The 22,610-nt window shown below is 39.7% G+C and overlaps 1 protein-coding gene across 2 annotated transcripts in view; it reads right to left on the bottom strand.

Moving 5' to 3' along the window:
* The window catches only part of ADGRB3 (adhesion G protein-coupled receptor B3), an 881,695-nt gene that overhangs the window by 828,083 nt on the left and 31,002 nt on the right, over nucleotides 1–22,610 (bottom strand). The window lies entirely within an intron of this gene.

Below are 22,610 nucleotides of genomic sequence, written 5' to 3'. Positions count from 1 at the left end.
TTTTCTTAGGCTTAATTTCTATCATCAGGCTACCCTTATTGTTATCTTCATTTATGTAATAGGTTTTATGTTTAAGGATATTCCCAATTTGGAGTAAAACAAAAAATAAGATTATGTTGAGTATAACAGGCTGCATTAATTGAACACTTTAAGTATTCTTTGATCATCCAAGTGTCTGAAATATCACTGTTACGAGATTCTTGTAAAAGATGGTCAAAAGCCAGTACAGTATATGTACCACATCTGGGTTCAGGAAAGAGAACTTTACCTGTCATGCACTGAATAGAAAGACACCCATCCATACCTGGTTCCCCAAGCACAGTGCCCAGCAGTTTCATCCCTGGATCTTTGGTTTCATGGTAAGCCTTGACAGAGGAACTGTCCTTGCTGGGCTAGCAAAATCTCCCAGACACCTGCTTGTATTTGATCTGCCTGCCTCCAAAAGCCCTTCTTTACTATTCATGCCTGTTTCTTCTTTACCTGGAACCCAACACTTCAATACCGTGTCACACTAGGGCAAACATCTGACAGTATCTAAATCTGAAATGGATAGCTATAGAATCTCTCCTGTATTAAATGGAAAAAAGTTCTACAGTGCACTAACCTAGTATCTAGTCCAACTGCAGTCTGATTGCTAAGGTTGTTGTTATAATTATTATTACTTACTGCCAATATGCTACTGGGGAAGAATGGAGAAATAGCTCCAGAAAGAATGAAGTGGAGGGGCCAAAGCAGAAATGACACTCAGTTGTGGATGTGTCTGGTGGTGTAAGCGTGTCTGATGCTGTAAAGAACAACACTGCATAGGAACCTGGACTGTTAGAGTCTATGAATCAAGGTAAATTGGACATGGTCAAGCAGGAGATGGCAAGAGTGAAAATCAACATTTTAGGTACAAGTGAACTAAGATGGATGGCAATGGGTAAATTTGATTCAGATGATAATTCTATCCACTTGTGTAGGCAAGAATCGCTTAGAAGAAATGGATAGTCATAGCCCTCATAGTCAACAAAAGAGTTTGAAATGCAGTACTTGGATGGAATCTCAAACACAACAGAATGATCTCGATTTGTTTCCAAGGTAAACCATTCAACATCACAGTAATCCAAGCCTATGCCCAAACACTAAAAAAGAAGCTGAAGTTGAATGGTTCTATGAAGACCTACAAAAAGAAGCTGAAGTTGAATGGTTCTATGAAGACCTACAAAAAGAAGCTGAAGTTGAATGGTTCTATGAAGACCTACAAGACCTTCTAGAATTAACACCAAAAAAAAAAAAAAAAGATGTCCTTTTCATCATGGACGAATGGAGTGAAACAGTAGGAAATCAAGAGATACCTTGAATAACAGGCATGTTTGGCCTTGGAGTACAAAATGAAGCAGGGCAAAGGCTAACAGAGTTTTGCCAAGAGAACACACTGGTCATAGCAAGCACCATCTTCCAACTCCACAGGAGATGACTCTACACATGTACATCACCAAGTGGTCAATATCGCAACCAGACTGATTATATTCTTTGCAGCTGATGATGGAGAAACTCTACAAAGGCAGATCATGAGATACTTATTGCAAAATTCAGGCTTAAATTGAAGAAAGTACAGTGAATCACTAGGTCTGTCATGTATGACCTAAATCAAATTCCTTATGATTATATAGTGAAGATGGCAAATAGATTCAGGGATTAGATCCGGTAGACAGAATGCATAAAGAACTACGGAAGGAGGTCCGTAACACTATACATAAGACAATGACCAAAACCATCCCCAAGAACAAGAAATGCAAGAAGGCAAAGTGGTTGTCTGAGGAAGCCTTAGAAATAGCTGGGAAAAGAAGAGAAGTAAAAGGCAAAGGAGAGAGGGAAAGATATATCCAACTGAATGTCCAGATCCAAAGAATAACAAGGAGAGATAAGAAAGCCTTCTTAAGTGAACAATGCAAAGCAATCAAGGAAAACAATAGAATGGGGAAGACTAGAGACCTCTTTAAGAAAACTGGAGATACCAAGGGAACATTTCATGCAAGGATGGGCACAATAAAGATAGAAACAGCAAGAACCTAACAGAAGCAGAAGAGATTAAGCAAAGGTGGCAAGATTTCACAGAAGAACTATACAAAAAAAGTGTTAATGACCTGGATAACCACAGTGGTGTGGTCACTAATCAATAGTCAGACATTCTGGAGAGTGAAGTCAGGTGGGCCTTAGGAATCATCACTACAAATAAAGCTAGTGGAAGTGATGGATTTCCAGCTGAGTTATTTAAAATTATAAAAGAAGATGCTGTTAAAGTGCTGCGCTCAATACGCCAGCAAATTTGGAAAACTCAGCAAGGGCCACAGGACTGGAAAAGGTCAGTTTTCATTCCAATCCCAAAACAGGTAATGCTAAAGAATGCTCAAACTACTGTACAATTGAACTCATTTCACAAGCTAGCAAGGTAATGCTGCAATCCTTCAAGCTAGGCTTCAACAGTACACGAACCAAGAACTTCAGATGTTCAAGCTGATTTTAAAAAGGCAGAGGAATCGGAGACCAAATTGCCAATATCTGTTGAACCATTGAAAAATGCAAGGGAATTCCAGCAAAGTATCTACTTCTGCTTCATTCACTATGCTCCTCTGTCCATGGGACTTTTCAGGCAAGAGTACTGGAGTGGGGTGCCATCGCCTTCTCCATATGCAGAGTACATCATGGGAAATGCCAGGCTGGATGAATCTCAAGCTGGAGTCAAGACTGCTGGGGGAAATATCAATAATCTCAGATATGCAGATGACACCATCCTAATGGCAGAAAGCAAAGAGGATAAAGAGCCTCATGATGAAGGTGAAGAGGAGAGTGAAAAAGCTGGCTTATAGCTCAACATTCAAAAAACCAAGATCATGACATCTGGTCCTATCATTTCATTGCAAATAGAAGAGGAAAAAAATGGAAACAGTGACAGACTTTATTTTCTTGGGCTCCAAAATCACTGTGGACAGTGATTGCAATCACGAAATTATTGAGTCCGCATCACAGACTAAAAAGACATGAGTCTGAGCAAACTCCAGGAGATAATGCAAACATGTAAGCCTGGCTTGCTGCAGTCCATGGCGGTCGCAAAGAGTTGGACACAACTTAGTGACTGAACAAGAACAAAACAACCTGCCTAAAGGCCAGTCTGAATTTAGTCCAGCTCTATAATGAATACTCTGATACCACATTTAAAAGGGAAAAAGGAGAAAAGAGAAATAACACATCTTGAGAAAGTCATTTTTAATTGAAAGTCGTGATGAATAGTAACCATCTTTACTCTGAAAACTAGTTAAGTATATTTCTATGTTGAGTGTTTAATACTGTTCTATAACTAGATCCATAATGACTCAAAAGTCAGTCCTGATGCAAATTTTCCTAGAAGTTTCTGATGGTTAATTTTATGTGTAACCTTGACTAGACCACAGAGTGACCAAATATTTGAAAAAACATTGTTCTGGGTGTGTCCCTGAGGGTGTAGCTGGGTGAGATTAACATTTGAATACACAGATTCAGTAAAAAGCCATGGTCCTCCTCAGTGTTGTTGGGCTGCACCCAATCCACTGAAAGCCTGAATAGAAAGAAAAGGCAGAGTAAATCTCACTCTGCCTGACTATCTAGTCTTGTCCTGCCCTAGGACTCAGACTGGTACTGGAACTTACACCATCTGCTCTCCTGCTTGTAGACCATGCATCCTGGGACTTAACCTCTGAACCATATGAACCAATTCCTTATACATATGCGCGCGTGCACACACACACACACATGAAAATATATAAAAGAACAAATCTCTCTATACATACATGTATATATAATAGAAGGAGCAAACAAACACTAATGGTGCTGTTGCTCTGAAGAACCCACACTAACACAGAGTGAATAGTAACAACATGAAAGTTTTTTTAAAATACTTAGATAAAATGGATCAGAGAAGGCAATGGCACCCCACTCCAGTACTCTTGCCTGGCAAATCCCATGGATGGAGGAACCTGGTGGGCTGCAGTCCATGGGGTCACTAAGAGTCGGACACGAATGAGTGACTTCACTTTCATTTTTCACTTTCATGCATTGGAGAAGGAAATGGCAACCCACTCCAGTGTTCTTGCCTAGAGAATCCCAGGGATGGGGGAGCCTGGTGGGCTGCCATCTATGGGGTCACACAGAGTTGGACACGACTGAAGTGAATTAGTAGTAGTAGTAGATAAAATGTGTAATTATTTTTTATGCAGGCTCAGCTGCCCAGCTGGGTCCAACTCTTGCAGCCCTAAGGACTGTAGCCTGCCAGGCTCTTCTGCCCATGGGATTATCCCAGCAAGAATATTGGAGTGGGTTGCCATTTCTTCCTCCAGGGGATCTTTCCAATCCAGGGATCTAACCCAGATCTCTTGTGGCTCTGGCATAGGCAGGTAGATTCTTTACCATGAGAGAGTTCTTGAGTGTGCTTATACATGTAGTAGTCATGAAATGTGCTTTTTTTTTATCAGTATAAATGTCCCAATTAATTGGAATTTTCTCATTTAAGTGCCAACAGATTGCATTCAACTTAAAATATTTTCTACAAAAAGTCCCTTGGAAATGCATTTTTTCCTTTTTAAAACTATGCATACCAAGTATACCATAGATATTTCTTACTTCATGTCAGCATTTTGCCCATGCACTAATGAACTGTATTGTAACGTGAGCATTGTTCTCAGACTAGGGAATACACTGGTGTCATTGCAAGAGTTCAGATTCTGGGTACAGACAATCCTTGGTTGTAAGTCCAGATACCACCTCTGGGATTTAGGAAGTCACTTACTTCTGGAATGGCTCATTTTCCCTTCAGAATTATGGAAACAGCATTAGCCCTAAACTGTAGAGTGACTAGAAAATTTCAGATACTATATAGACAATACGTCTCACATTACATGACATTATTAGCATCACAGTTTTCCATTACCTCTAATCTGAAAAATCAGATGACCAATACTATTAGAACTTTTAGAAATTAAGTTAATCAATCAATCAATCATCAAAACAGCTTTAAAAGCTCCTCTGATAAAGAATCTTTAGTAGCAACGATTATGATGATCATTTCAGCCCGATTAGAAACTTTTTTCCCTTCATGCAAATAACCAGGTATCTTTCAAAAGGGCTGAATAGCTAGAAATTCAACTTTATTAAAAGATCCTAACTTTATTAACTAATTTTACTTTAACTAATGTATTAAAGATACTAACTTATTATATCTCAGAAGATTTTGGAAAAGTTTTATGTTTTAGAATAGTGACACAATTCATAAAGAGAATTTGTTTTAGGGGAAAAAATTAAAACAAAAAAGTAGTTTTAAAAATGTCCTAATAAGTTTCCAACTTTATCACCCAGACAACTTATATTTAATTTCTGTTAAAATAATAACATCACAGAATTTGAACAGAATTTAACTTTATTTAGATAACAGGTTAAGAAAGCAGTAAAGATCGAAATAGCATTACTTCATGGAATAGGTTAGAGATTTCAAGGGCAGCTATGTAACTCATTTAACTATCACGTGTAGGCAAGAAAAGTTGCAAAGGTAATAAACAAGAAAACAGGAGCATTATTCCATAACTAGAATCTCTTTCCTTTTTGGCTGATTTTAAAGCATTGTATTGAAATCACTCTTTCTCTGTGTGCTATGTCCATATATTACTGATAAACTGATCCCTTACATTCTATCTAAATTATGGGATAAAAGCTCTGAGTTCTCGATGGTAACCCTACAACTTTGAAATAGAAAATAAATTTAGCAATATCTAGCTTAATTGCCAAGTTTTATTTATTTATATATATTTTTATAAATATGAATTCTATAAATCCACATAAGATATATACAAGTTATATGTATATAAAATATTCATATTTTGTTGATGTTATTCACTTGTATTCACCTGTTAGTAGGTATCTGAATGTATGCTTCAAGAGAAGGGTAAACTAACTATGAGACCAGTTTTAAATGATTTCATTCAGTCCTCCTGGCTCCAGATCCCCAGGCTTAGAAATTAATTTCTACCCTGTTGGGTGGCCTTGTGATTCCATTCAGAGTGGCCTAAAGACTTCAGGATGAAAGGAGATGAGGCACTCGGCTGCGTTTCAGACATAGAATCTCCACAGTCCAGGATGCTCCACAGCCTGTTACCACGGTACACAGCAGAGGCTGTGCTCAGGCCCTCGATCCAGAACTTCCCTTCCTATACCCTGTCCGCTGTCAGCCTTTCATTCCCCTCTCTGCTTGGTTTGTGGAGGTCTATTTTTACTGCTTCTATCCTTCCTTCTTTGTTCTCTCTTTCCTGTTTCCCAGTTCAATTTTTCCAGCTTTATTGTGGTATAATTCATAAAATAAAAAGTGTATATATTTAAGGCACAGAGTGGGCTTCCCATAGAATGGGCTCAGATGCTAAAGAGCCCACCTCCAATACAGGAGACCTGGGTTTGATCCCTGGGTTGGGAAGATCCCCTGGAGGAGGGCATGGCAACCCACTCCAGTATTCTTGCCTGGAGAATCCCACGGACAGAGAAGCCTGGTGGGCTACAGTCCACGGGTTGCACAGAGTCAGACAGGACTGAGCAACTAACACACAGGCACACAAGGCATAGAATATCCTTTTTCATATATGGATACATATATGTGTATGTACATATATGTGTACATGTGTGTTCAGTCATGTCCAGCTCTTTGCAACCCCACAGATTGCAACCTGCCAGGCTCCTCTATTCATGGATTCTCTTAACAAGAATACTGGAATGAGTTGCCATTTCTTCCTCCAGGAAACCTTTCAGGTATCGAACCCGTGTCTCCTGTCTCTCCTACATTGTAGGTGAGATCTTTACTACTGAGCCGCTTGGGAATCACTGTTTCACATATGTATACCTTGTGAAATGATGGCCACATCAAGATAGTTAACATAGCCTTCACCTCACATAGTTACAAATTCTTTGTGTGCGATGAGAACAAACAGGATCAAGCCCCTTAGAAAATTTCAAATCACAGAAAATAAATAAAATCATATTAATAACTGCAGTTACTATGCTGCACAGTAGATGTTTAGATTACATAACCGAAACATAGTACCCTGGGACCAAAATCTCCCCACTTCCACCTCCTAGAATCTGGCAACCAGCATTCTGCTCTCTGCTTTTAGATGCTCCATATTTTTTTTTTTTTTTTTTTGGATTTCATGTGTGAGATCTTACATATTTGTCTCTATTTGGTCTATCTCCTTTAGCAAAATCCAAGTCCATCCATGTTATTGCAGATTTATTTCTTTTTTAAGGCTGAATATATACATGTATGGATGTGAGAGTTGGACTGTGAATAAAGCTAAGCACCAAAGAATTGATGCTTTTGAACTGTGGTGTTGGAGAAGACCCTTGAGAGTCCCTTGGACTGCAAGGAGATCCAACCAATCCATTCCAAAGGAGATCAGCCCTGGGTGTTCTTTGGAAGGAATGATGCTAAAGCGGAAACTCCAGTACTTTGGCCACCTCATGCAAAGAGTTGATTCATTGGAAAAGACTCTGATGCTGGGAGGGATTGGGGGCAGGAGGAAAAGGGGATGACAGAGGATGAGATGGCTGGATGGCATCACCGACTCAATGGATGTGAATTTGAGTGAACTCTGGGAATTGGTAATGGACAGGGAGGCCTGGCATGCTGCAATTCATGGGGTCGCTAAGAGTCGGACACGACTGAGCGACTGAACTAATATACATATATGCGGGCTTCCCAGTGGCTCAGAGGTAAAGAACTCATCTGTAATACAGGAGGCACAGGAAAGGCAGGTTTGATCCTTGGGTCAGGGGGTCAGGAAGATCCCCTAGAGAAGGAAATGGCAACCCACATCAATATTCTTGCCTGTAGAATCCCATGGACAGAGGAGCTTGGCAGGCTACAGTCCACTGGGTCACAAAGAATCGGACATGACTGAAGCAACTGAGTACACACACACACACACACACACACATATATATATATATATATATATCTCACATTTTCTTATATATTCATCTATCAACAAACATTTAGGCTGTTTCCATATCCTGGATATTGTAAATATTTCTGCAGTTAACATAATGATGCAGATATCTTTTCAAGATATTAATTTCATTTACTTTAGATAGATATCCAGAATTGCGAATGCTGGATTATAGGAAGTTTAATCTTTAATTTTCTGAAGAATTGCCATACTGTTTTCCATAATAGCTATACTAATGTACATTCCTACTAACAGTGCAAAAAGGTTCCCTTTTCTCTACATCCTTGCCAACAAACTATCTAAAAAGAAATTAAAAACGAGTTCCATTCATAGTAGTGAACAATAAGCATAAAGTATTTAGGAATAAACTTAACCAGAGTTGAAGGAATTAAATAAGAAACAAACAAATTAATGTCTTTACATTTATCCCTGTCTTCTTTAACTCCTTCGTTAGTATTTTATAATTGTCAGTGTACTAGTCTTTCAACTGTTTGAACATTGCATGAATTACAAAATTAGTATTGTTAAAACGTCCATACTACACGTGGTGGTCTACAGGTTCAATGCAATCCTTATCAAAATCTAAATGACAGTCTTTACAGAAACAGAAAAAAACAATCTTCAACTTCATGTGGATCCACAAAAGACCCAGAATAGCCAGAGCAATCTTGAGGAACAACAGAGCTGGAGGCATGATACAAAATACATTACACAGCTATAGTAATCCAATCAATATGGTACTGGCATAAAGACAGAGACCAATGGACCAGGATATAGAGCCCAGAAATAACAACATACATCTACAGTCAACTGTTCCTAGACAAGGCGCCAAGAACGAAAAATAGGGAAAGAATAGTCTCTCCAATAACTAGTGTTGGGAAAACTGCACAGCCACCTGCCGAAAAATGAAATTTTCTTCTTATCTCCCACTATATAGAAATTCAACTCATAAATAGTCTTAAATATAAGACCTGAAACTATAACACAGAAAAAAAATACAAGGAAAAAAGCTTCTTGACATTTGCCTGGGCAATGATTTTTTTTTTTTTTTTAAGCTATGACACTAAAAAACACAGGCAGCAAAAGCAAAAATAGGCAACTGGGATTGCACCAACCTAAAAATCTGCAGCGCAAAGCAAACTGACAGAATGAAAAGAAGAAAATATCTGCAAACTAAGACGTCTGATAAGGTTTCAATAAGCAAAATATATAAGGAACTCAAACAACTCAAAAGCAAAAATAAATAACCCAATATAAAACCATGGGTTTTGGACATGAATAGACTTTTCTAAAAAGAAAATCAAAAGGAATTTCCCTGGCAGTCTAGTGGTTAAAATTTCACCTTCCAGGGAGGGAGGAGGGAGGAGGGTTCAGGATGGGGAACACATGTATACCTGTGGTGGATGCATTTTGATATTTGGCAAAACCAATACAATATTGTAAAGTTTAAAAATAAAATAAAATTAAAAAAAAAAAATTTCACCTTCCAATGCAGTGGGTGCAGGTTTGATCCCTGGTCAGGGAGCTAACACCCCACCTGTCTCACAGACAAAAAATAAAAAGGCGGAAACAATACTGTAACAAATTCAATAAAGACTTTAAAAGAAAGATAGACAAATATGTAAAGATTTCTCCTTTTCTTGCATTATATTTTCCTCCTAAATATATCTACCAACAAAACACCTATGAAAACTAAATGTTAACATTCACCGTTCTCAATATTTTCTTATAGGACAAATAACTGAATTCAGTTTTTTTTTTTTCTTTTGATGATGTCTTTCTTTTGAGTGTGTCCTGAAGTTGCTTTTTATTTACTTGTTTCTCCTCAATAATGTTGACCTCTTTGCTTATCAGAGCCACTGTGGATCAGTATAGAATGAGATTTCAAACAGAAGGTTACAGGAACAGTCAAAGGTAGAAGTAACTATTTCTGCCAATAAAAATGTAAGCAGAAGTGATACTCCTAGTCTATAACAAACTTACAAACTTTCCCTTTCCTCTGCTTGGGTACAAGAATCTCCATGTCCCTATGGGGTGCAGAGCCACAATAAAGGAATCTGAATCCTAATATCACCTCCTGAAGGAAGTGAGTGAGTGAAGTCGCTCAGTCGTGTCCGACTCTTTGAGACCCCGTGGACTGTAGCCCACCAGGCTCCTCTGTCCATGGGATTCTCCAGGCAAGAATACTGGAGTGGGTTGCCATTTCCTTCTCCAAGGGATCTTCCCAACCCAGGGATCAAACCCAGGTCTCCCGAATTGCAGGCAGAAGCTTTAACCTCTGAGCCATCAGGGAAGCCCTAAGGAAGCCACCCACAAAACAGGAACACCTTCACTGAACTGTTCTGTGAATAAGAAATAAATTTTTATTGTGTTCAGCTACTAAAACTTTGGAGTCTGTTTGTTTGTTTGTTTGTTTTTCTTTGTTCATTTTATTTTTTTAAAGTTTTTATTTATTTTTTATTTTTTTAATTTATTACAACAGTAAACATTATCCAATTAACATACTATCAGTCTCTTTTTTGGTCTAGACTTAAACATATTCATAGTAATCTAACAAATATTTAATTTTATGCAAGTGCCTTCTATACAGTTTGAATACTGAAATCCCAGCATAAATATTCACAAGATGATTCATAGAAAAGGTGAAAATCTAAACAATAAATAAACTGGAATAAAATTTAAAAGAAAAGGAGGTTATAAAAGTCATTCACTTGTATTTATGCGCATAATACTAAAACATCTGTCAGGTAAGTCACTGGAGACTTTAAAATAACATCCTTTGAAGTTTTTTATTATAATTATAATGTTTGTTTTATTTGTTATTAGCATTATTGTTTTAATTTACATATTCTGATTTTCTGAATCCTGGAATTAATGGAGTGTTAAGATTGTTAGCCTACTGACAACCCTGAATATTAAAAAATCATACTAAAGTTCAAGCATATGAGAAATGCTAACAAAGGTAGATGAGAAACTGGCTATTAGACTCAATAGGGAAGAACCCTGAAAATAATGATCCAAACCTGGATGTACTCCCCAATGTCATACATTTCACTCTACCTAATTTTCTTCTGATCACATCCACATTCCAAATTCCAAATGAATGCAACTGTTTTTTTAACCACCATTTTTCATTCTATACACCTGTTATTAACCTGTTCTACAGCAGGGCTCACAGATCCAAAAGCTTACAGTGTGTAGTGGCCTTGCCCAGGACTTCTGGTTATACTTCCAGGATAGCAGTGAGTCTGTGATGAAACGCGGGAGGCATTTCTACAAGGAGCAGATATGAGGCTCCAAGCAATGCTTGGTGGAAATGCCTGTCTAGCGATTCTGAATCTTCTGATTTTTTTTCCAGAAAAATTAACAATTCAGAGCTCCACATGAAACTAACTTTTGAGACACTGCAAAGCAACCAAAATACATGGTGAGCACAGCCCTGACCTGTGTTCTGAAGATTCTAACTACCTATGAATGAATGAGGGTATATTTTTAATTGCTGAAGAAAAAGCAAAGCAATGCTTTTGTTCCTCATTCAGGGGCAAAGATACTTTGGTCTCTCTTTTGATTCAACATGACCTAGAGAGACAAGATGGCATTTTCCATGATGATTTTATTAATGAAAGATCATCCACAAACAGGGGAGCCTGGTGGTCCATGGGGTCACAAAGAGTCAGACACGACTGAGCTACTGAGCACACACATCACTACTGTTAACTTTTTCAGTGTTATACACCTGATGGCATCACTTTTTTTTTTTTTTTCACATAACTGAGCAAAAAATTTGGATGCATCTTTTTGTGTAGTCCCCTCTATTATGACTTGAAATTACATTTTAAATTCCTATGACTCTATGTATATCAATAAATTCTGAATGTTCCACTGAAACATTCAGGTGGGGAAAACACACAAAAGGGAAAAGAAGTGACATCCCATAAAAAATTCTGAGCTAGTGTCTGCAGTGACAAGAAGAAAATAACTTCAGAAAGTAATTCTTCAGAAAACTCAGCGTTATCAAAGATTTGTATTGAACCAAAAGCCAGTAGAAATGCACTGAGGACAGCAAATATTTCACCAGTTAAGAAAAGAAATCTATATGCAGTATAAAAAATAGACTTTCAGTTTTATCTACAGTTTTTGATCTGTTGTGAACCTCTTAAGAAATGCAAATGTCTGAATAAAAGTAAGGACAGAATGTTGTCATATAAAGAAAACATTCTTGCCAAAAATTAATGTATGGCATACTTCCTGTTTACGTATGCTCTTTGCCAAAAAAGGAATGATGAGCACTAAATAGGATTTATTTAATATTTCCGGAGTCAAACAGCAAAATTCACTTAGAACAAACAATATTCTGAAATGGTTGGGTCCTGAGTAACTGCATCATTTTTTCTGCAAATTGAATTAGGGACTCTCGGAATTTTTAAAAAAGTATCCTTTTAAGAAAGCTATTTGTATTTAAACGCAGGAGTACTCGACTGGAAATCCTTGGCTGCCTGACTCCTTATATGCACAGAAGAAATGTATAATTAATTCAACAAATATACATTAAAAAGCACATGGTACGCATCACTATACCAAGAGCTATGGAGAACATAAAAGCAGTAAGATACTGAACTTGTCCTGGGAGATTCTACAGTCTGTTCTGTGGGAACAGAATACTACAGAAATATTAGAAAATAAAACAAGTGCCTAATAATGTAGCTTGAAAGAGATTCACAACATAGGTAGGTGCTTAAAGCGCAGTTCTTCGGCTGTGAGTTAGCTTTATTACAGTTTCACTACTGTATTAGCATTGCAGAAAGACAATACCATCCATAAAAACGGCACACTTTCCTTTGGGAAACAAACAACAAAATGTTGGAAGATAATTTTAAAGGAAAGTACTCTGTAGGTCAAAACATTTTGAATAAACAAATACAAGTTTTCTTTAAATATATAAATGATAAAATGGGACAAAGAAAGTAAAGCACTTTGGGGAGGGGGTGAATGGTAAACAAAATGATGAGTTGGATAAGAGAGTGGACCTTTCTATAATTTTATATACATGTTAAATGAGGATAAATCTAACCAGAAAAAAATAAAACTAAAGAAAATCATCAAAGAGCTGAAGTGACATTCAGAAACAATGAGTTTGTCAACTACTACATATCTGGGGATTGGGTGATTAGAAAGGGTCCAAATAACAAAGAGAGGACTTTTCCTAAGCTCCCTTCAGGGAGAAGGAGGGACCCCCAGCTAGGTAAGGGGCTCCATCACCCAGGGCCTCTACTATCTGCATCTTATAGGCACATTTTAGCTTCTTCAGTTTGGTTTCATTTTTTCTTTGAATTATCACATTTATTTCCCTCAACTTTATTTCTCAGCTCTAACTACTATTTTTAGATTTTAAACTCAGTTGCAGTTATTTTTTTCCTTCCTTGCTTTTGATCCTTTAGAAAGCCTATCTTAAATCTTCTGTGTACCTGTTTCTTTCACTACATTTTATTCTGGCTACTGGCTTTAAGCCTGAATTTAAATTTCATAGCAATAATTTATTATTTACCTCCTTTGCTTTCTCATCTTCTTTGAATTGACTACCAGTAAGACATAAGCTTAGATGAAGCAATGTCAACATATCAGACAAAGGACAATGGAGCTTATCTTACTCCCCACTACCCCGTGCTTTGCAATCATGGCTTCAGAAGAAAATGTTAAATTTTCTCTGACAATACCAACTGTTTGTAACTGCCAAATAAAAACTGTTGCTCCCCATCTAATTCTTAAAGAAGGAAGTCACTGGCCACTGTAGTCACAGACCTTCAAAACCATCTGAAAGGACTTGAGAGAGGAGGTCCAGAGTAAGGCACTCTGTGCTCTGGGAAAAACTGGCAGAAAAGGTCTTCAGACAGTTAGATATTTTCAGAATATTTTATGAGCCCAACTTCTTGCCTCTTCTCATGTCTAGAAAAGCACTAAAATCATTAATGATGATATCGGCTCTTTGTGACTGGCAGCAAGCCTCTGCCAAATGTGTGGTTGACTGCAGGCACCCTATTCACCAAAATCACATGTAACACTGATTTCCACCCCTGCCCCCTCCACCGGAACTCCACCCCCTCTATGGAGCAATTCCTCAGAGCTACCTGAGAGGTTCTCTACTGGGCTATAGTCCGCAGTTCAGTTCAGTTCAGTTGCTCAGTCGTGTCCTTGCAACCCCATAGACGGCAGCACACCAGGCCTCCCTGTCCATCACCAACTCCCAGAGGTTACGCAAACTCATGTCCATTGAGTTGGTGATGTCATCCAACCATCTCATCCTCTGTCATCCCCTTCTCCTCCCACCTTCAATCTTTTCCAGCATCAGGGGCTTTGCAAATGAGTCAGTTCTTCGCATCAGGTGGCCAAAGTATTGGAGTTTCAGCTTCAGCATCAGTCCTTCAAATGAATATTCAGGACATTTATAAACAATGATATCCTTTACCATTTACTGGTTTGATCTCCTTGCTGTCCAAGGGGTTCTCTCTCAAGAGGCTTCAGAGTCCTGATTAACTAATCTCTTGCCCTCAGGGAGTGATTCATCTTCCCTGCGGGAGTTTGGGGGAAGGGGCTGGTGTTGGCTACAGAAACTTCTAATCTTGCAATCACACTTTCTCCAGGCAACCAGCCCCCTCAGGTTACCTAAGAGTCATCTAATTAACATAAAAAAACATCTTTTCCTGCTCTAATCACAGAAATTCTAAGGGTTTTAGGAGCTCTAACAACACAACAGAAGACTCTACAGGGCAACATCACCAGTTGGTCAATAGCAATATCAGATTGATTATATTCTTTGTAGCCAAAGGTGGAAAAGCTCTATCAGATCAGATCAAATCAGATCAGTCGCTCAGTCATGTCCGACTCTTTGCGACCCCATGAATCGCAGCATGCCAGGCCTCCCTGTCCATCACCAACTCCCGGAGTTCACTCAGACTCATGTCCATCGAGTCAGTGATGCCATCCAGCCATCTCATCCTCTGTCGTCCCCTTCTCCTCCTGCCCCCAATCCCTCCCAGCATCAGAGTCTTTTCCAATGAGTCAACTCTTCGCATGAGGTGACCAAAGTACTGGAGTTTCAGCTTTAGCATCATCCCTTCCAAAGAAATCCCAGGGCTGATCTCCTTCAGAATGGACTGGTTGGATCTCCTTGCAGTCCAAGGGACTCTCAAGAGTCTTCTCCAACACCACAGTTCAAAAGCATCAATCCTTCGGCGCTCAGCCTTCTTCACAGTCCAACTCTCACATCCATACATGACCACTGGAAAAACCATAGCCTTGACTAGACGGACCTTTGTTGGCAAAGTAATGTCTCTGCTTTTGAATATGCTATCTAGGTTGGTCATAACTCTCCTTCCAAGGAGTAAGCATCTTTTAATTTCATGGCTGCAGTCACCATCTGCAGTGATTTTGGAGCCCAGAAAAATAAAGTCTGACACTGTTTCCATTGTTTCCCCATCTATTTCCCATGAAGTGATGGGACCAGATGCCATGATCTTCGTTTTCTGAATGTTGAGCTTTAAGCCAACTTTTTCACTCTCCACTTTCACCTTCATCAAGAGGCTTTTTAGTTCCTCTTCACTTTCTGCCATAAGGGTGGTGTCATCTGCATATCTGAGGTTATTGATATTTCTCCCGGCAGTCTTGATTCCAGCTTGTGTTTCTTCCAGTCCAGCGTTTCTCATGATGTATTCTGCATATCTCTTCACGCCCAAGGAAAAGCTCTATAAACTCTGCAAAAACAAGACTGGGAGCTGACTGTGGCTCAGATCATGAACTTCTTATTGCCAAATTCAACTTAAATAGAAGAAAGTAGGGAAAACCACTAGATCATTCAGGTATGACCTAAATCAAATCCCTTATGATTATACAAATAGATTTAAGGGAATAGATCTGATAGACAGAGCGCCTAAAGAACTATGGATAGAGGTTCCTGACATTGTACAGGAGGCAGGGATCAAGACCATCCCTGTTGGGCAGTTAGAATAGGAAAAAGGAGTCCAGAATGGCAGTGGCTAACAGACAAAGAAGGGAAAAGCCCACAAAAATAGAACAAAGGAAGGAGTGAGGAGGTCCTCACTACAAGGACCTGAGTGAAGACCTCAGGTAGAACAAACAGCACTCCTAGCTAGCCCAATTTACATAGGCAGGCCCAGAGAGGGGGGAAAGACATATAAAAAGAAGAGCCAAAGGGCCGGGCATCTCTCTCCAGTGAGCACACGTGCTAGCTCGCTCGTGCTCTCTCTCTCTCCCCCTCTCGCTCTCATCTCTTCATATCCTTTGGATTGGCATACCCTCACGCCTCTAGGATGTATTTTCCTTTATTTTCTAAATAAAACTGATCTGTCCGAGAGCTATAACACAGACTGTCCGAGAGCTGTGACGCGCCGAGGGCTTTAACATCCGTCACTTCAAATTTTTGTTGTAATGAGAGAGAACCAAAGAGATTACACAGCCATACCAATTCCCAAGAAAAAGAAATGCAAAAAGGCAAAATAGTTGTCAGATGAGGCCTATAAAAAGCTAAGAAAAGAAGAGAAGCTAAAGGCAAAGGAGAAAAGGAAAGAGATACTCACTAGAATGCAGAGTTCCAAAGAATAGCAAGTAGAGATAAAAAAGCCTTCCTCAGTGCAAAGAAATAGAGGAAAACAATAGAATGGGAAAGACTAGAGATCTCTTCAAGAAAATTAGGGATACCAAGGGAACATTTCATGCAAAGATGGGCTCAATAAAAGGACAGGAATGGTAGGGACTTAACAGAAGCAGAAGATATTAAGAAGAGGTGACAAGAATACACAGAAGAACTATACAAAAAATATTTTCACAACCGAGATAATAACAATGGTATGATCACTAACAAAGAGCCAGGCATCCTGGAACGCAAAGTCCAGTGGGCCTTAGGAAGCATCACAACAAACAAAGCTAGTGGAGGTGATGAAATTCCACTTGAGTTATTTTCAAATCCTAAAAGATAATGCTGTGAAAGTTTTGTACTCAATATGCCAGCAATTTTGGAAAACTCAGCAGTGGCCACAGGACCGGAAAAAGGTCAGTTTTCATTCCAATCTCAAAGAAAGGCAATGCCAAAGAATGCTCAAACTAATGCATAATTGCAATAATCTCACATGTTAGCAAAGTAATGCTCAAAATTCTCCAAGCCAGGCTTCAACAGTACGTGAACTGTGAACTTCCAGATGTTCAAGGTGGATTTAGCAAAGGCAGAGGAACCAGAATCAAATTGCCAACATCTGTTGGATCACTGCAAAACCAAGAGAGTTTGAGAAAAACATCTGCTTTATCAACTACACCAAAGCCTTTGACTGTGTGGATCACAAAAACCTGTGGAAAATTCTGAAAGAGATGGGAATACGAGACCACCCGACCTACCTCCTGAGAAATCTGTATGCAAGTCAAGAAGCAACAGTGGGAACTAGACATGGAACAAAAGACTGGTTCCAAATAGGGAAAGGAGTACATCAAGGCTGTATACTGTCACCCTGCTTATTTAACTTATATGCAGAGTACATCAGGTAAAATGCCAGGCTGGTTGAAGCACATGCTGACATCAAGATTGCTGGGAGAAATATCAATAACCTCAGATATGCAGATAATACCACCCTTATGGCAGAATGCGAAGAATAACTAAAGAGCCTCTTGATAAAAGTGAAAGAGGAGAGTGAAAGTGTTGGCTTAAAACTCAATAGTCAGAAAACTAAGATCATGGCATCCGATTCCATCATTTCATGGCAAATACAACGGGGAAACAATGGAAACAGTGGCAGACTTTATTTTGGAGGGATCCCAAATCACTGCACATGGTGACTGCAGCCATGAAATTATAAGATGCTTGCTCCTTGGAAGAAAAGCTATGACCAACCTAGACAGCACATTAAAAAGCAGAGACATTACTTTGCCGACAAAAGTCCATCTAATCAAAGCTATGGTTTTTCCAGTAGTCATGTATGGATATGAGGCATGAATGGGATATAAAGAAAGCTGAGCACAGAAGAATTGATGCTTTTGAACCATGGTGTTGGAGAAAACTCTTGAGAGTCCATTGGACTGCAAGGAGATCCAACCAGTCCATCTTAAAGGAAATCAGTCCTGAATATTCACTGGAAGGACTGAGGCTGAAACTGAAACTCCAAAACTTTGGCCTGATATGAAGAACTGACTCACTGAAAAAGACCCTGATGCTGGGAAAGATTGAAGGTGGGAGGAGAAGGGGACGACAGAGGATGAGATGACTGGATGGCATCACCAAGTCGACAGACAGGACTTTGAATAAGCTCCAGGAGTTGGTTATAGACAGGGAAGCTTGGTGTGCTACAGTCCACAGAGTCACAAAGAGTTGGAACACGACTGAGGGACTGAACTGAACTAGGAGCTCTGTGTCAGGAACTGGGTCTAAGAAAAAATGAACGTTTCTTATTATAAATTATAATATCACACCTTCCTCATATGAATTCCTGCACTATGATTCTGGAGTACTAAAATCTACATTTCTCAGACTTTTCTATGTGTAGAGTTTTTGGTTTGATTTAGTTTCACATTATTAGACAGCTATATACAGTATTTGAAAGAGAGGTGCTCTCTGCGATAAGGATGCCCATGAGAACATCTGCTTTCAGGGCCCTTGTCCCTCAATGATCGTTGCTGAGAGACAGCATCAAGCTTCATATTATGGCTTTAGCAATTGCTGCACAGTTTTGAGCCAATATCCGATTCAGTAAATTCCTATTCTCTTACTCATACCAAAGGGATTATCTTGAGTTAGCTTATGCTCTACAGTATTTATCAGCTTAAAAACACAAACATTTATAATTTCTCAAAATTATTTGGATCATCTGTGTGATTCTTCTGAACCTCAGGCAGTTCCAGCTTAAGCTGGATGGTCACACACCTGAGCCCATGGTGGGGATGGCCGGGAAGGCTCAATACCGGAGGGATCACCAGCGTGGCTGGATCCTGTCTCCTATGGTCTCGAATTTGCAGGAGGCTAGATCTAATTACAAGGATTTTCAACGCCCCACTGGCCAAAGCAAATCACACAGCACAGGTGATGAAAACACAGGAACACTATTTCGCAGCTTCTCCCATCTAGCATCTGTTTCCCTAACTCATGGATCTGGGCTGCCCACGATGAGATGCTTATTCTGACAAATAAAATATGGCAGAAATAACATGCTTCTTGGAATCCTAGGCATAAAAATGTCGTGGGCACACAAGCCTTTCTGTGTTCCCAATTTATTGATTATAAGCAATATGCTTCATTCAGCCTTATTGACCTTCCCCTGAGTTCCGAGAGGCAGGCTCAGATACTTGTTAATCACAGAACAGAGGGGATGCCAAACAAAAGGAGGAACAGTAAGGAAACAATAGCGCAGCCTTGGATGCAAACTCAGAAACGACAGAATGATCTCTGTTCATTTCCAAGGCAAACCATTCAATATCACAGTAATCCAAGTCTATGCCCTGACCAGTAATGCTGAAGAAGCTGAAGTTGAATGGTTCTATGAATACCTACAAGACCTTCTAGAACTAACACCTAAAAAAGATGTCCTTTTCATTATAGCAGACTGGAATGCAAAAGTAAGAAGTCAAGAGGTACCTTATGTAACATGAAAATTTGGACTTGGAGTACAGAATGAAGCAGGGCAAAGGCTAATACAGTTTTGCCAAGAAAACACAATGGTCATAGCAAACACCCTCTTCCAACAACACAAGAGAAGACTCTACACATGGACATCTGCTGCTGCTGCTGCTGCTGCTGCTGCTAAGTCGCTTCAGTTGTGCTGGACTCTGTGTGACCCCATAGACGGCAGCCCATCAGGCTCCTCTGTCTCTGGGATTCTCCAGGCAAGAACACTGGAGTGGGTTGCCATTTCCTTCTCCAATGCATGAAAGTGAAAAGTGAAAGTGAAGTCACTCAGTCGTGCCTGACTCTTAGCGACCCCATGGACCGCAGCCTACCAGGCTCCTCTGTCCATGGGATTTTCCAGGCAAGAGTACTGGAGTTGGGTGCCATTGCCTTCTCTGCACATGGACATCACCAGATGGTTAATTCTGAAATCAGATTGATTATATTCATTGCTGCTGCTGCTGCTGCTAAGTTGCTTCAGTCGTGTCCGACTCTGTGAGACCCCATAGACAGCAGCCCATCCAGGCTTCCCTGTCCCTGGGATTCTCAAGGCAAGAACACTGGAGTGGGTTGCCATTTCCTTCTCCAATGCATGAAAGCAAAGACTGAAAGTGAAGTCGCTCAGTCGTGTCCGACTCTTAGTGACCTCATGGACTGTAGCCCACCAGGCTCCTCCATCCATGGGATTTTCCAGGCAAGAGTACTGGAGTGGGGTGCCATTATTCTTTGCAGCCAATGATGAAGAAGCTCTACACAATCAGCAAAAAAAAAAAAAAAAAAGACTGGGAGCTAACTGTGGCTCAGATCATGAACTCCTTATTGCAAAATTCAGACAAATTAAATAAAGTAGGGAAAACTACTAGACTATTCAGATATGACCTAAATCAAATCCCTTACAATTACACAGTAGAAGTGAGAAATAGATTTAAGGGACTAGGTCTGATAGACAGTGCTGATGAACTATGAATGGAGGTTCATGACATTGTACAGGAGGCAGTGATCAAGACCATCCACATGGAAAAGAAACGCAAAAAGGCAAAATGGTTGTCAGAGGAGGCCTTACAAATAATTGAGAAAAGAAGACAAGTGAAAGGCAAAGGAGAAAAGGAATATTACACTCATTTAAATGCAGAGTTCCAAAGAATAGAAAGGAGAGATAAGAAAGCCTTCCTCAGTGATTAATGCAAAGAAATAGAGGAAAACAACAGGATGGGAAAGACTAAAGATCTCTTCAAGAAAATTAGAGATACCAAGGGAATATTTCATGCAAAAATGGGCAAAATAAAGGACAGAAATGGGATGGACCTAGCAGAAGCAGAAGATATTAAGAAGAGGTGACAAGAATAAACTGAAGAACTATAGAAAAAAGATCTTCATGACCCAGATAACCATAATGGTGTGATCACTCACCTAGAGTCAGACATCCTGGAATGTGAAGTCAAGTGGGCCTTAGGAAGCATCACTATCAACAAAGCTAGTGGAGGTGATGGAATTCCAGTTGAGCTATTTCAAACAGATGATGCTGTGAAAGTGCTGCACTCAATATGCCAACAAATTTGGAAAACTCAGAAGTGGCCACAGGACTGGAAAAGATCAGTTTTCATTCCAATCCCAAAGAAAGACAATGCCAAAGGATGTTCAAACTACCGCACAATTGCACTCATCTCACAAGCTAGCAAAGAAATGCTCAAAATTCTCCAAGCCAGAATTCAGCAGTATATGAATCATGAATTCCAAATGTTCAAGCTGGAGTTAGAAAAGGCAGAAGAACCAGAGATCAAATTGCCAACATCCATCAAAAAAGTGAGAGAGTTCCAGAAAATCATCTACTTCTGCTTTACTGACTACACCAAAGCCTTTGACTGTGTGGATAACAACAAAATTAAGAGATGGGAATACCAAACTACCTGACCTGCCTCCTAAGAAATCTGTATGTAAGTCAAGAAGCAGCAGATAGAACTGGATATCAAACAACAGACTGGTTCCAAATTGGGAAAGGAGTACGTAAGGCTGTATATTGTCACCCTGCTTATTTAACTTATAGGCAGAGTACATCATGCGAAATGCTGGGCTAGATAAAGCACAAGCTGGAATCAAGATTGCCAGGAGAAATATCAATAACCTCAGATATGCAGATACCACCACCCTTATTGCAGAAAGTGAGGAGAAACTAAAGAGACTCTTGATGAAAATAAAAGAGGAGAGTGAAAAAGTTGCCTTAAAACTCAACATTCAGAAAACTAAGATCATGGCATCCGGTCCCATCACTTCATGGCAAATAGATGGGCAAACAGTAGAAAACAGTGGCAGACTTGATTTTTATGGGCTGCAAAGTCACTGCACATGGTGACTGCAGCCATGAAATTATAAGATGCTTGCTCCTTGGAAGAAAAGCTATGACCAACCTAGACAGCATATTAAAATCAGAGACATTACTTTGCCAATAAAGGTCAGTCTAGTCAAAGTTATGGTTTTTCCAGTAGTCATGTATGGATGTGAGAGTTGGACCATAAAGAAAGCCGAGCACCTAAGAATTGATGCTTTTGAACTGTGATGTTGGAGAAGACCCTTGAGAGTTCCTTGGACTGTAAGACCAAACAAGTTCATCTTAAAGGAAATCAGTTCTGAATATTCAATGGAAGGACTGATGGTGAAGCTGAAACTCCAATACTTTGGCCACCTGATGGTAAGACCTGACACACTGGAAAAGACCCTGATGCTGGGAAAGATTGAAGGTGGGAAGAGAAGGGGACGACAGAGGATGAGACGGCATCACTGAGGCAATGGACTTGAGTTTGAATAAGCTCTGGGAATTGGTGATGGATAGGGAGGCCTGGCGTGCTGCAGTCCATGCGGTCGCAAAGAGTCGGACACCACTGAGCGACTGAACTGAACTACGGCAGGGTGCTGGTTCCCCCTCAAGGGCTACATGTAAAGATGTCTTTGATCAATTT

The sequence above is a fragment of the Bos javanicus genome, chromosome 9 (assembly GCF_032452875.1).
Source record: "Bos javanicus breed banteng chromosome 9, ARS-OSU_banteng_1.0, whole genome shotgun sequence".
Classification (NCBI taxonomy): domain Eukaryota; kingdom Metazoa; phylum Chordata; class Mammalia; order Artiodactyla; family Bovidae; genus Bos; species Bos javanicus.
Note: the sequence above shows the minus strand (reverse complement) of the source record. Positions and strands in the feature narration are given on the sequence as shown.